Below are 13260 nucleotides of genomic sequence, written 5' to 3' on the forward strand. Positions count from 1 at the left end.
GTAACTTCAGCAACCTTCAGATTCAGAGGAACAGAACCAGTAAGGAAAGATAGATTGAATATATGGCTAAGGGGTGAGAAATAAAAGATATGACCGACAATATCAAAGAAGAACGAATTTCATCAAAGCCACAACTCGTGGCACTATTGAGCTTCCTGCCAATCACAATTATTTCAAAATAATTTGTGGGTACAAGGAAAAAAGATGATGTATTGGAGTGATGCAAATAGTCCCTGAAGTTCATGTTAGTTGGTGAGATTTTATTAGCTCATTATGCACCGATGTGAGTAAAATAAGAATTGAGGTAATGAGCATTATTTCTCTTCGATTGGAGTGAACCTCCTGCCCATGGGCAACTGGCTTTTGAGGCGAGGTTGGAAATGTGGCTTTCCCAGGAAAGGTCATGGTAGATCGTGAGACCCAGAAGCTTGAAAGAAAGGACTTCTTCCAGAGGATTGTTGAGAAAGTAGATGGGGGGGGGGGGGGGTTCCAAACAGTCCGTTCGGAGAGACATAGTGAGAGTGTGAGATTTGTCAGCATTAAAAGACATGTTCCACGTGATGGACCAGTTTGCGATTTTCCCCAGATCTGCAGAGAGCGAAGAAGCTGCTGCTTGCCAGTCTGAGGGATGACAGGTGGTACGGCAGAGGGTGGAGTTATCAGCAAAGAGATATAGAGGATTTTCCAGAGAGTCGGAGAGATCATTGATGAAAACCAGAAAAAGAGCAAGCCCAGAACGCTGCCTTGAGGAACTCCAGCCTGGACAGCAAGAGGGGATGAGAGAATTCCATTTAGGGCCACACGTTGGCTGCGACAGGAGAGGCAAGTCTGCGAGCCATGAGTGGAGATGGCCTTGGATACCATAGGAAGAGAGTTTGGTGAGCAGGGAAGGGTGCCAGACCATGTCAACAGCACGCAATATGTCTAGGGATATGGCTCTGATTTCATGTCTGGCATTGAGGACTTCCATACATTGTTGGGAGAGCAGAAGCAGCATATCCAGGGTAGAGTAACCTGGTCTGAAACCAAGTTGATGATCGGAAATCAGGCCATTGGAGAAGAGGAAGGATTTAATGTCTGAAGTGATGATGGATTCCATAACCTTGCTGATGATTGGGAGAAGGCTGATTGGTCTGTAGATGCAGCGATCTGTTTTTGCACCTTTTTATGCAGGGCAGTAATGTTTGCTGATTTCCAAGCAGATGGCAGATGAACTTGAGCAAATGAGAGGGTGAATAGAACAGAGAGAGGGTGAGCAAGAGCAGAGGAGCAGGTTTTTAGGACATGTGGGCTGATGCCATCTGGACCGGTTGCAGAATCTGAGTCGAGGTTTGACAGCAAACTCTCCACTTTGTCAGAAGAAAAGGACACATCATCCAGGGACAGTTGGGTGCGACTGGGTAAGGTGGGTACAGAAAGCGATGGGTTTTGGATGCAAGATTTCGATGCAAACACCAAGTTTAGGCATTCAGCCTTTTCACGTGCGGTATCAGCAGTGCGGCCATTTGAGGTAAGGGAGGGGATTGAGGGGGAACATACACCAGAAACAGATTTGATTAGACACCACCAGGATTTGGAGGAGGGAGAGAGGTTTGAGAGTTCAGACTTGAGCTTAGAAAAATGTTGTTTTCTGGCTCTCCTGAGGGTAAACACACACTTGTTCCAAGCTTTATGGAAGGAACTGAGATTACCCTCAGTTGGGTTTTCTTTCCATGAAGCAAAGGCAAGTTGTTTCAGGACAACTGCCTTGCCACAAGCTTCAGTGAACCATGGGTGGGAGGAAGGGTAGGACAACTGAAGATGAGAGGGGAAAAATCTGTGCATGAGGGAGAGGCACGTTTCTTTGAAAGAATTCCCAGGATGAGTTGATGTTGGAGAAAGTAGCGATAGGAGACGAGTCTATAAGTTTGATGGCTGCTTGGAGACCCTGCCAGTCGGCTTGAGTGAAAAGCCAGACTCGACGGCGGTGAGGTGGTTCTCTGATAAAAGCAAAGGAGATGTCCAATTTGACAAGCACGTGGTCAGAAGAACGAATTGGAGCGGAGGAAGAACAGTGGATATTTTCAGGGAAATTTGTCAAAATCAGATCCAGAAGAGGACCATTGGTTGAGATTCGGGTCTGGAAGTTGACCAATTGAGTCAGTTTCAATGAGTCACAGAAGTCTTTTGCTGAAGTGCCATGACAGGTGAGAGAGGTACCCACACCTATCCAACTGGCATGATGACAATTGAAGTCACCACATATGAGGAAGACAGAGTTCGGATGAGAGGATCGAAGTTGGTCGATGTTTTCGGATAGTGAGGTGTAAATGGAGTAATCACTGTTTGGTGGACGGCACAGTATATATATATATATATATATATATATATATATATATATATATATATATATATATATATATATATATATATATATATATATATATATATATATATATATATATATAAACATGAGGTGGGAGTGGAGGGAAGCGATAGCCAGAGGTATTCCTGGGGGTGTGGGGGAGTGAGGGCAGTCCATGGAGAGTGAGGAGTAGAGTCTTTGATGAAGAGAGAAACTCCTCCACCAAGACGAGGCTCAGATCTGTCATACTGGAGGAGGGAGTAACCAGGGAGAGATACTTGGGAGTCAGAGATGTCGTAAGGGAGGAAAGTTTCTGTTCGGCAGATTATGTCTGGTTTGTTAGTGGCAACCTGTATGGAAAGATCTGAAAGGTTTGAGCGAAGGCCCCGGATATTTGAGGTCCACACTGTTCATGACGAGGGAGGGGAGGAGGCTTTGGGTGCAGGGGATGGGAGGGGAGGGGTGTAGGACAAGGGAGGAGGGTGGGAGGTAAGGAGAGTTGTTGAAAGAGTGTGGGGGATTGCAGAAGAGCTTGGGGATTGGGCTGGATGAGGAGGAGAGAAGGCTCTGTGGTGCTGGGGTAAAGAGGGAGCAAGAGAGGGGACAGAAAGCAGTTGAGGATTTGAGGAGGTGGAGTGATGAGATGGAGGTGAGAGGGCAGGGATGTGGAAGGAGGCAGCTATGTGGACGTGAGGAGGGGCAACTTCCAGAAGGGGGAGAGAGGGGGTTGCATGGTGGGAGAAGGGTGAGTGGGCAGAGTTGAGGGAGAAAGGTGAGGGGGAATTTTTGAGAAAGGTGAGAGGGAAGCTTGGAGGGAGAAGAGTGTGATGGTTGCTTTGAGAGGGAGGGGTGAGAGGGGCGAGTTGGCACTGAATTTGGAAAAAAATAATGGTTGATGGAAAGCGAACATTCATAGCAAACTGGGTTTTTTTAATCATTAGGTCAGAAATGCGATTAAAGACATTTCTTGATGAATGCAATAAAGGCGAATTAAGAGAATGGAGAGAAGAAACGCTGTAACAGTTGGATTTTTTGAGACAAGGTATAAAGGAAAGGTCGAATTGAGAACAGTCTGTTTAAATAGAAAAAGAGTGGTGAATTATGATACAGTAAAGAGAACCACACGTGTGAAAGAGGAAGATGAAGCATTATAAGAGATCGTTTTTTTTAACTATCATTATTATTTTTGAGAGAGTTTTCATCAGATTGGGTAAAGGAAAGGTTGAAGAAAAAAATCGTAAGGTGAATGGAGAATTTGGTTCAGTAAACACAGAGGGTGGAAACAGATCACATTGTTACGGGAGAAGCACGTGGCTATGGGAGGTGTGTCGTCCAAAGTGATTTTATTTAGTTATTTATTTTAAATGAGGATTGCGTAACATTCGGAAAAGGAAAGGTTGAAGTAACCTTTGCCAAGAACCGCTTTATTAACTTTGCCAATAATTTTATTAATTTCATGCCAAGTATTCTTCAGAACAACAAATATTCTTGAGGGAGGGGTAATGCGAGTTGGTTGGTCAGTCAGGGGATAAAATCCATATGAATAAAAAGTGTTAACAAAGTCGTCAGTGGGTTCATGATCAGAACAATTAAGTAATATAAGTTAAAATTAAAATCTCCCATTAAACGACACAGTTTCTTTCCTCAAGCAATAACATCAAGACAAAAATCAAGACATTTTTGAAAATTTTCAGGATGAGAACCAGGAGCTCTTTCAAGGTTACCTACAATCAAATTACAGGAAAACTCATGTTCACTTTCAATAAATATGCTTTCTTCATGGTCAGAAGATGACATAAGGTCATCAGGTATACAAAATTTCAAGGAACTATGAATAAACATATCAATTCCCCCTCCAATTATACCAGAACGTGAAGAACGAACAAGGTAGTAATTACACATTGTAATATATGGAGGAGGAGATTCTCTGAACCAAGTTTCAGTAAATCCTTAAAACAGAATAGGAATGATTTAAGGTGGACAAAAAATCTTGATTATCATAGAAATGTCTCCAAAGGTTTCTGGAATTCTCCAAAATGATGGCGAAACAGCCATCATATTGTATATCGAAATCATTGAAAGTATCACCTTCCAAGTTGTAACAAGTACCATTTTGAAAATTATTATTAGAAAATTAATTTACATTCGGAAGAAAGGTCATACATCAAAACTACAAACACAAGGTATCACAAAATACCAAAAGAGGGAGGGAAACAGTGTGGAGGATACCACAAAATAACAGGTAGAGATACACAGAAGCAAACTCGAAACAAAATAATTAAATGGAGCTACATACTGCACAGGATATGGTGTAACTGAAGTTCATGCAAAATAGGAGTAGATTATCAACTCAGAAAAATTCATAGGAATGGGAATGATATATAAAGATATGTACACATGTGCACATACATACAATAAATACAGTGTTCACTGTCATGGATTAAGGAAATACAGTGTTCACTGTGATAGACAAAGTAAATACAGTGTTCACAATGACAGTGAACACTGTATTCACTTAATCTATGATAGATGAAGTAAATACAGTGTTCACTATGATAGATAAAGTGAATACAGCATTCTTAACCTTTCTTCACCTTTTCACGCGATCTTCACCTTTTTTCACCTTTCTGCTGGGGGAGACCAATAACGTGGAGGTTGTTGTGACGAGAATAGCGATCAGGTTATTTTAGTAATTAATCATGATCAGCCATAATTTTCTCCATCTTGGTCATTGTAACCTCTGCCAGTTCTTCCCCATTTGACTCGAGTGTGGAAATCCATTTACCTTGAGATTCAATGGATTCGTTGATGTTGCATCGACTTTCAATGCATTGTCTGGAACTGATAGGGATGGTTATGAGACGTGTGTTGGTCCTCATGGGTCAGGAACGATGAACCAGAATAGCACTAAGTTCCTTGACTTTGCAAGAAGTCATGGACTTAGGGTGGCTGGTTCATGGTTTCAGCGCCCACAAGCTCATCGCTGGACTTGGTATTCCAACGCTGGCGGTGTGGCAAAGGAGATTGACCATGTCCTCATTGACGGTCGTTGGAGGATGATCCAGAACTGCAGGGTCTACCGGAGTGCTCAGTTCCTCAATACTGACCACCAACTTGTTGGAGCAACTCTGAAGTTGCACCTGAAATCCAGGAGAATGGTACCATCCCAGCCTAGGCTGGATGATGGCAAGCTCAAGGATGAGACGGTAGCTGAGGAGTTTGCGAACAAGCTGAATGAAGATTTGGGGGGTCTGGGTGCTTTGGGAGGTCCTGAAGAGTTGTGGAGTGCCTTCAAGACCACTGTCCTTGATGTTGCCGGTGGATGTCTTGGAACTCACCTTAGGGCAAAGAAAAAAATTTTCTCTCAAGGGACACTGGATACCATTGACCAGAGTCGCAGGGCCAGGCTGAATGGCAGAGCTGAGCTGTTCAGGGAGCTGAGGAGTAAAACTGTACGTGTGCAAAGGGTGGACAAGGAGGACTATGTGCGAGGAATCTGTGAGGGGGTAGAGCATCACATGTGGTCAAGGGATTCTCGTCCCGCTTACAGGGGAATTCGCGCATTGTGTTCCTCCAAGCCCATCCCTCGGTGTACTGCAATTCGAGCAGAAGGTGGTAGGCTCTTGACAGAGGAGTCCGAAGTGAAGGCCCGCTGGGCTAGTTACTTTGAGCGGTTGTACCAGGCTGATCCACCATCCGTCGAGTTGGATGTCAGGGGTTACAATCCCTGTTGCTGACCCTCCAATCAACTGTGGTCCACCTTCGCTTGTAGAAACACAGGCTACGGTGAACCGGTTGATATTGGGTAAAGCTCCAGGGATCTGTGGCATCCATGCTGAACTTCTCAAGGATGGTGGAAATGCTGCACTCATGTCGTTGCATGCAGATCTGTGCTCTGCCTGGAATACAGGCATCATCCCAACTGACTGGAAGAGGGGCCTTATTGTCCCTCTCTGGAAAGGGAAGGGTGATCGCCAAGACTGCAACAACTACCGAGGGGTGACGCTGCTCTCAGTGCTGGGCAAGGTCTTTGCTCGGATGATTCTTGATAGGGTTCACCACCATCTGCTTGAGCACCAGTATCCAGAGCAGTCAGGCTTTACACCAAAAGAGGTCAACGATTGACCGTATCCTTGCTCTTTGGGTCCTCATCGAACGCAGACGAGAGTTTCAGCAGGGGCTGCTTGCAGCCTATGTTGATCTCTGTTAAGCGTTCGATTCAGTGAATCGGAATGCCCTCTGGAGGATTCTTGGTGTTCGTGGGGTGCCACCAAAACTGATCGATCTGATGTCTGAACTCTACTCTGGTACTGAGAGTGCTGTGAGATGTGGTGGTACCATCTCTGACTTATTTACAGTTGTTACTGGAGTTCGTCAGGGGTGTGTACTGGCCCCCACACTTTTCAGCACTTGTATGGACTGGATTCTGGGGAGGATGTCGGAGAGATCAAGGTGCGGTGCATCGTTTGGGAATGTCAAGATCTCCGACCTTGATTTCACAGATGATGCAGTCATCTTTGTGGAGACTTTAGATATTCTTTTGGGGGCCCTCGAAGTGCTGAATGAGGAGTCGGAGCTACTGGGATTACGGGTTTCCTGGGTCAAAACTACGATCCAGGCTTTCAATGACATATTGGATGCTGCTGTCCTGTCTGTGCCTGTTTGTGGTGGGGTTGTTGAGGTTGTGGAGAGATTCACTTTCCTTGGCAGTGATATTCATGTCTCTGCTGGCTGTGAGTCAGATCTCAATAGACATCTGGGTCTGGCCTGGGGAGTCATGGATTCACTGGATAATGGGGTGTGGTGCTGCCGGTACCTGTGCGGGAGGATGAAAGTCTGAGTCTTCAGGTCCTTGGTGCTTCCAGTCTTGCTCTATGGATGCGAAACTTGGACTCTGACAAAATATCTGAGACGGAGACTTAATTCCGTTGGTACCAGGTCTCTTCGGAGAATCCTTGGCTCTCGCTGGTCAGACTTTGTGTCCAATGAGTGGTTGCTGAGAGAGACTCAAATGAGATTTGTGACCTGCATAGTCCGTGAGCATCAGCTGCGGCTGTATGGACATGTGGCTTGTTTTCCTGATGCTGATCCTGCTCACCAGATTCTCTCAGTGAGGGAGTCTCGTGAGTGGAGGAGGCCAATGGGCCTACCACGTGCCTCGTGGTTTCAGCAGGTTGATCGGCATCTCAAGGAGATGGGGATGGGCCAACCATCTGCCTGGGGGATGGCCAGACAGAGGCCATCAACTTCAACTTTTTCATGAGCCTCAGCCTGTGTAAGTAAAATATAAGCTTCCTGAAATGTTCACTGTAATCTCATCGATTGGTTTTATAATTAGTGAAATATTGTTATAAGCATCAGTTCAATTATATTAATTATTGTGAGATATTTCTCACCACTGGTGAACATAAACACGTTTGGATTAACTACAATTAGTTTCTCACAATGAGTTGTTTTGTTGTTTGCTTTACAGATAAGCAAGGTTGGTAAACACAAAGAAAAGATGTAATCAAACTTTTAAAATGAAATCTCACAAACAGCTTCTTAGTGCTCCAGTTATTATTTCTAATTATCATTCAAGTGTAGTTGTGAGATATGAACGACCATACATCTTAACACCGCTGATGTAAGATGTTCACCACCATCCTTATTGGTCTTTAAGATAATTAAACATGGTGCAAACTAACAATGCAAACTAATAATTACAGAGAATTTTAGATTGAATAATCTTTGCTGATTACATACGAGAATAACATTTTGAATATGTCCATACACAAATCTGCTGGTCATAATCATCATCATCCAGAATGTGGCATTTTAAACAGGACAGCAATAAAATAAAGATAAATTCCAAACATAACCTTGATTGTGAGTGCAACACACATTGGTTTGGATTGGTCAACATAAAAAAACACCTTAATCACTTTTTATTTGAAGCAATTAAGCATTATGGATGATATATTATTTGGGAAAGCAATTATGCAAAACACACCACCATTCCATTTGTATTAAGACCTGTGTGTAATCTCATATAAAACACCTGATTTAAAAATTGTTTTTGTTTCCAATAGTGTGTTTTGACAAAGTCAACCAATGAGCAAGCTCTTGAAGTCGGCACAAACACTTTACTCTTCTATTTGAAGAATCTGTACCATAGTGTTTTCCATTATTCTACCGTTGACAGTTCAGCACCATCTTTGTTTTCTGACACTTGTCTGAGCTCAATCCATGATCATTTAATTGTATGCCCATTCGTAGCAGGAACCACTCATATGCACTGCTGTGTAACAGTCTTGGACACATGCAGGAGTTACAACACTGTTGGACCCGCGAGCAAATCCGCAGTTTTTTAAAGGTATAATCACGTTTTTTTTTTGGTGTGTCGTCACAATTTTTTTGGGGGCATATTCACGGTAATACATGGGATTTTTGATTTTCCCTAAGAATCCTAACAGTTCCTTACCCCCTTTTTCTCCATTGAACCAAGCCCCGACATTCGCGAAATTTTTCAGGAACTGCGAATGTCGGGGTCCGACAATGCTCTATATATATATATATATATATATATATATATATATATATATATATATATATATATATATATATATATATATATATATATATATATATATATATATATATGGATTTTATTAGCAGCAACAATTTACCCAAAGCCTACACTATTGTTTTTCTACTGTTATAACAATGTTGATTGTTCTCAATGCAGCTTAGTTTGGGTGAGAATAAACCAAGCTTGTCATTTAACAATCTTTGATTAACATTTATCATAATCTTCAAAAACTTGGGATTAGAGCAACTCATAGTAAACCATACATGAGCAGCTTATATGAAGTGTTGTTGTAACTAATCCACATTTACCAATCAAATTGAATTGATGACTCATTATCAGGTTTTCCTCATCATTAACATTAGGTTTTCCTCTCTACACATCATTGAAGGTAAAAGCCGATGTTACATAATGCAAAATACAGATCTATCCGGATTAACTGTTAGCTTATTTAAGCCAAAATTGCAGTAGATCACCATAAAGAAGGAAGAAAATTGAGTGGAACAGCTCGCATCACTCGATTTTCTTGGCGTGTTATCTGAACCACAGTCACCAAGTACAGGGAAACATCATCTGTAATTGACAAACCCAGGACTGGAAGACCTGAAAAACTGTCCATCAAGGATGAGAAATACATGAAGATAATAAACTTAAAAGGAATAGAAAGAAGACAAGAATTGAATACAGGACTTTCAAAATGACATATGAATGATAATGAGGCTTTTCGAGCATGTGCTCTGTGTGTATTTTCAGCGACTCACTTCTACTAGCCAGAGCACTTTTAACCTGCTGTTGCTCATGCAAAATCTGTAATTCACATAATCTTTTAAACATATTGTTCAGCATTTAAGCAAAAGAGTGGCAATTTCGAGACGGTTGACCATAATTGTTGTGTTCCTCGATGTAAATCGGACTCATGAAAATATAGAAAGTACGAGAAATATCCATGGATGAGAGGTGTCGAGTTCTTACCATTCCCTGTTAATACAAGTGAGCGGCAGTGGCTGCGAGCACGCACATGCACACTTCTCCTTTGAGCAATAGATGGAAATCTCATATAATTTATCTTGTGTCCCCAGAAGCAAACAAACATCAGTGTTAAGAAACACCCAAACTGGATATGGTGCCTCCCTCCAAGTCTTTCATTGTGTTGAGGCACACCCCTTTTTCTCAGATACTTTTCCAAATATTTTTGGCTTCTGTTAGAAACTTAATGAAACATTTTATGGAACAATCCTTATCATGCAAGCATGACAGAAGTTCACATGCCCCAAAGATCAGTATTTCTAGGGGGGTTTGAGCATTCTAGGGCAGATTACATCATTTTGGAAGTCCCGTATTGACAAGAGAAATGGCAGAAGGCTCAGGTGTTGTCTCTCCTTCAACAGTATGAATGTCACTTTTGAGTTTGGTACTTAAATCGTGTATTGCAGCAAGAAACCCTCTGTTAAGAAAGAGGAACAAGACAAAAATATTTACAACAGAAATTGGACGATGCAACAATGGTCAAAGTTTTAGTTGTTTGGATTTAATCGAGACAGTATGAGAGCCAATGAAAAACTGAAACTTATAAAGAGCCTTGTTTGAAACCAACAATTAAACAAGGAGGAGTTTCAATTCAAGTTTGGGGGTGCATATCCTCAAGTGTTGTTGGAAAATTACTGAAAATTGATGCATTGACTGCAGCAAGATGCAAACAAATTTTAATCCACCATACTATCCCCAGTGGTGCAAGACGTATTGGTCCAAACTTCATCTTCAGCAAGTAAATGATCCAAAACATTTAGCAAGAATAATTAAAACTTATTTACATAAGAAACAGGAAGCGAGAGTCTTTAATTGTATGGAATAACCACGTCAAATTCCAGATCTCAATATCATTGAAGCTGTATGGGACTATTTAGAAAAGAAATGTAGAAAAAAACAAGAATCCCAGCAACTTAGATGATCTTTGGTAGGTCTTGGAAGAAACAAGGAACACTATTCCAAAATAATTTACAAAACTATTTGAAAGTGTCCCAAGAAGAATATGAATGGTTTTGAATAAAAATGCTGGACATAATCGCAATGAGTTCATGTCAAGGTACAGTATATAATGTATAAATTTGGTTATTTGAATAAGGTTTTCTTTTTCATAAAGGTGTATTTGCATCAAACACAAAGTTTTAGTTTTCTTATACCAGTACATCTGCGTAGAAAAATGCAAAATGCTTAATACTTTTGCCCTTTGTATATTCATCAAATAACTCATGAATAACTTTGTGGTGATCATTCAATCTCACTCTTCCATTCACTAACTCATCATATTCACTCTCCATCAGCTTTGGCCAACCTTCATAACTGAGTGTGATGTCTTGTACTCTCAGATCGCAGAACTTAGCAGTGTATCATTTACATGTGCACCTTTTTCTCTCCACTATATTGTAAGTATATCATCTCACAATCTTCATAAGCCTCAGATTGTTTAAAAAGTTGAAATCGTGCATGCAACCCCGTAACAAGGTCTGGTCAATAATCGAGGGAGTTAAGAATATCAATGACCAATTTTATTTGAAGCTCTTTTTGATACAAGTATGCACTAAGAACGAGACAAAGACAGACAAAGTTTTTTTTCCTCGCCCTCAACCTAACAGCCGAGAAATTGTGTGCATATGTATTTTGGGTGGACATCATATTATGATTATTATTTTTTTGCATTCAGGAGAAAAAGCCTAAAACACACTTTTCAATCAGAAGGTTGCAACCAAGGAACTGTCCATAGAACTCTGAGATATAATTGTGCGGAGGCAGAGATCTGGGTGCGGAAGGGCACAAAACAATTTTGAAAGTGTTGAAAGTTCCCAAGAACACAGTGAGCTCCATTATTAGGAAATGGTAAGAATATGGAACTACCGTACCTAAAGCTGGCCGTCTGCCCAAACTGAGCAACTGGACACCGAGCACAACTCATCACCCATCTAACACCATCCCTACCTTGAAGCATGGTGGTGGCAGCATCATGCTATAGGGATGCTCTTCAGTGGCAGGGACTGGAAGACTTGTAAGGATAGAGGGAACAATGAACGAAGCCAAATACAGGCAAATCCTGGAGGAGAACCTGCTTCAGAATGCAAAAGACCTCAGACTGTGGCGAAGATTTATGTTTCAACAGGACAATGACCCCAAGCATACAGCCAAAGCAACACTGGAATGGCTTCAGAACAAGAACGTGAAAGTTCTTGAGTGGCCCAGCCAAACCTCAGACTTGAAACCCATTGAGGATCTGTGGAAAGATGAAGATTGCTGTTCACCGATGCTACCCATTCAACTTGACAGAGCTTGACCAAATCTGCAAAGAAGAATGGGAGAAGATCCCCAAATCCAGATGTGCAAAGCTGATACAGACAAACCCAAGAAGACTCGAGGCTGTAATCACTGCCAAAGGCGCTTCTACAAAGCATTGACTCAGGGGAATCAACACTGATTAACACAAGACATTTCCGCTTTTCATTTTCAATTAATTTGCAGAAATATCTAAAAACATGTTTTCACTTTGTCATTATGGGTTGTTTTGTGTAGAGCGGTAACAAAAAAATTTAAGTTTAATGGATTTTAAATTCAAGCTGTAGCACAACAAAATGTGACAAATGTGGAGGGGGATGAATCCCTTCCAAAGGCAGTGTATATCTCCCACCTTCCTTTAAAACTCTGAAGCACCCCACACCCCACTCCATCCATCCTCTCCCATGCCGCTCTTTCTCCCATACTTGGCCATCTCACTCTCTTCCTCTTCACATCCTTTTCCTTGCTAAAATACAACCCCAGGACATAAAACACTGTGGTTTGCTGTTGTCTTACGTGCCCCCTTTTCAAAGGCACTGCATTGTTGTACGTCATCCTCACAAACCTTACGCACACAGCCCATCTGCTATGATAAATCCTCAACCCTCCAGTTCAGTGCCGTATATAAAGAGAGTCTGGCCAACTATTGTCTCGATCATGCTGCGCTCTGATTGGTCAATACCCGGTCACGCGCGTTGCTGGCGCCATGTTGCAGCCCAACTCAACGCGAGTGAATTTTGGAGCGAAATTAGAATAGTTTTCACCGTCTTTTCACATTTTCTCGTCAGATTTTGACTTTTTTGATGACACAATGGTGTTCTGTGCGTCCCGGGCAAGGCGTGAAAATGCACCGCTTCGCCAGGGACCCGGAAAGACGTCGCCGTTGAGCCGTAAATGTGAAAAGGGAGAACTGGACTCCACACGACAATGCCTACCTTTGTGCGGTAAGTGGCGGTTTGCAGTTCTCATCCGACGTCGGATCAGAGTATCTAGGTTAAAGTCAGATTGAATGAATGCCTGTCGGATC

This window comes from Eptatretus burgeri, chromosome 13 (assembly GCF_056783735.1).
Source record: "Eptatretus burgeri isolate ZD-2024b chromosome 13, Ebu_testis_v1, whole genome shotgun sequence".
NCBI lineage: Eukaryota > Metazoa > Chordata > Myxini > Myxiniformes > Myxinidae > Eptatretus > Eptatretus burgeri.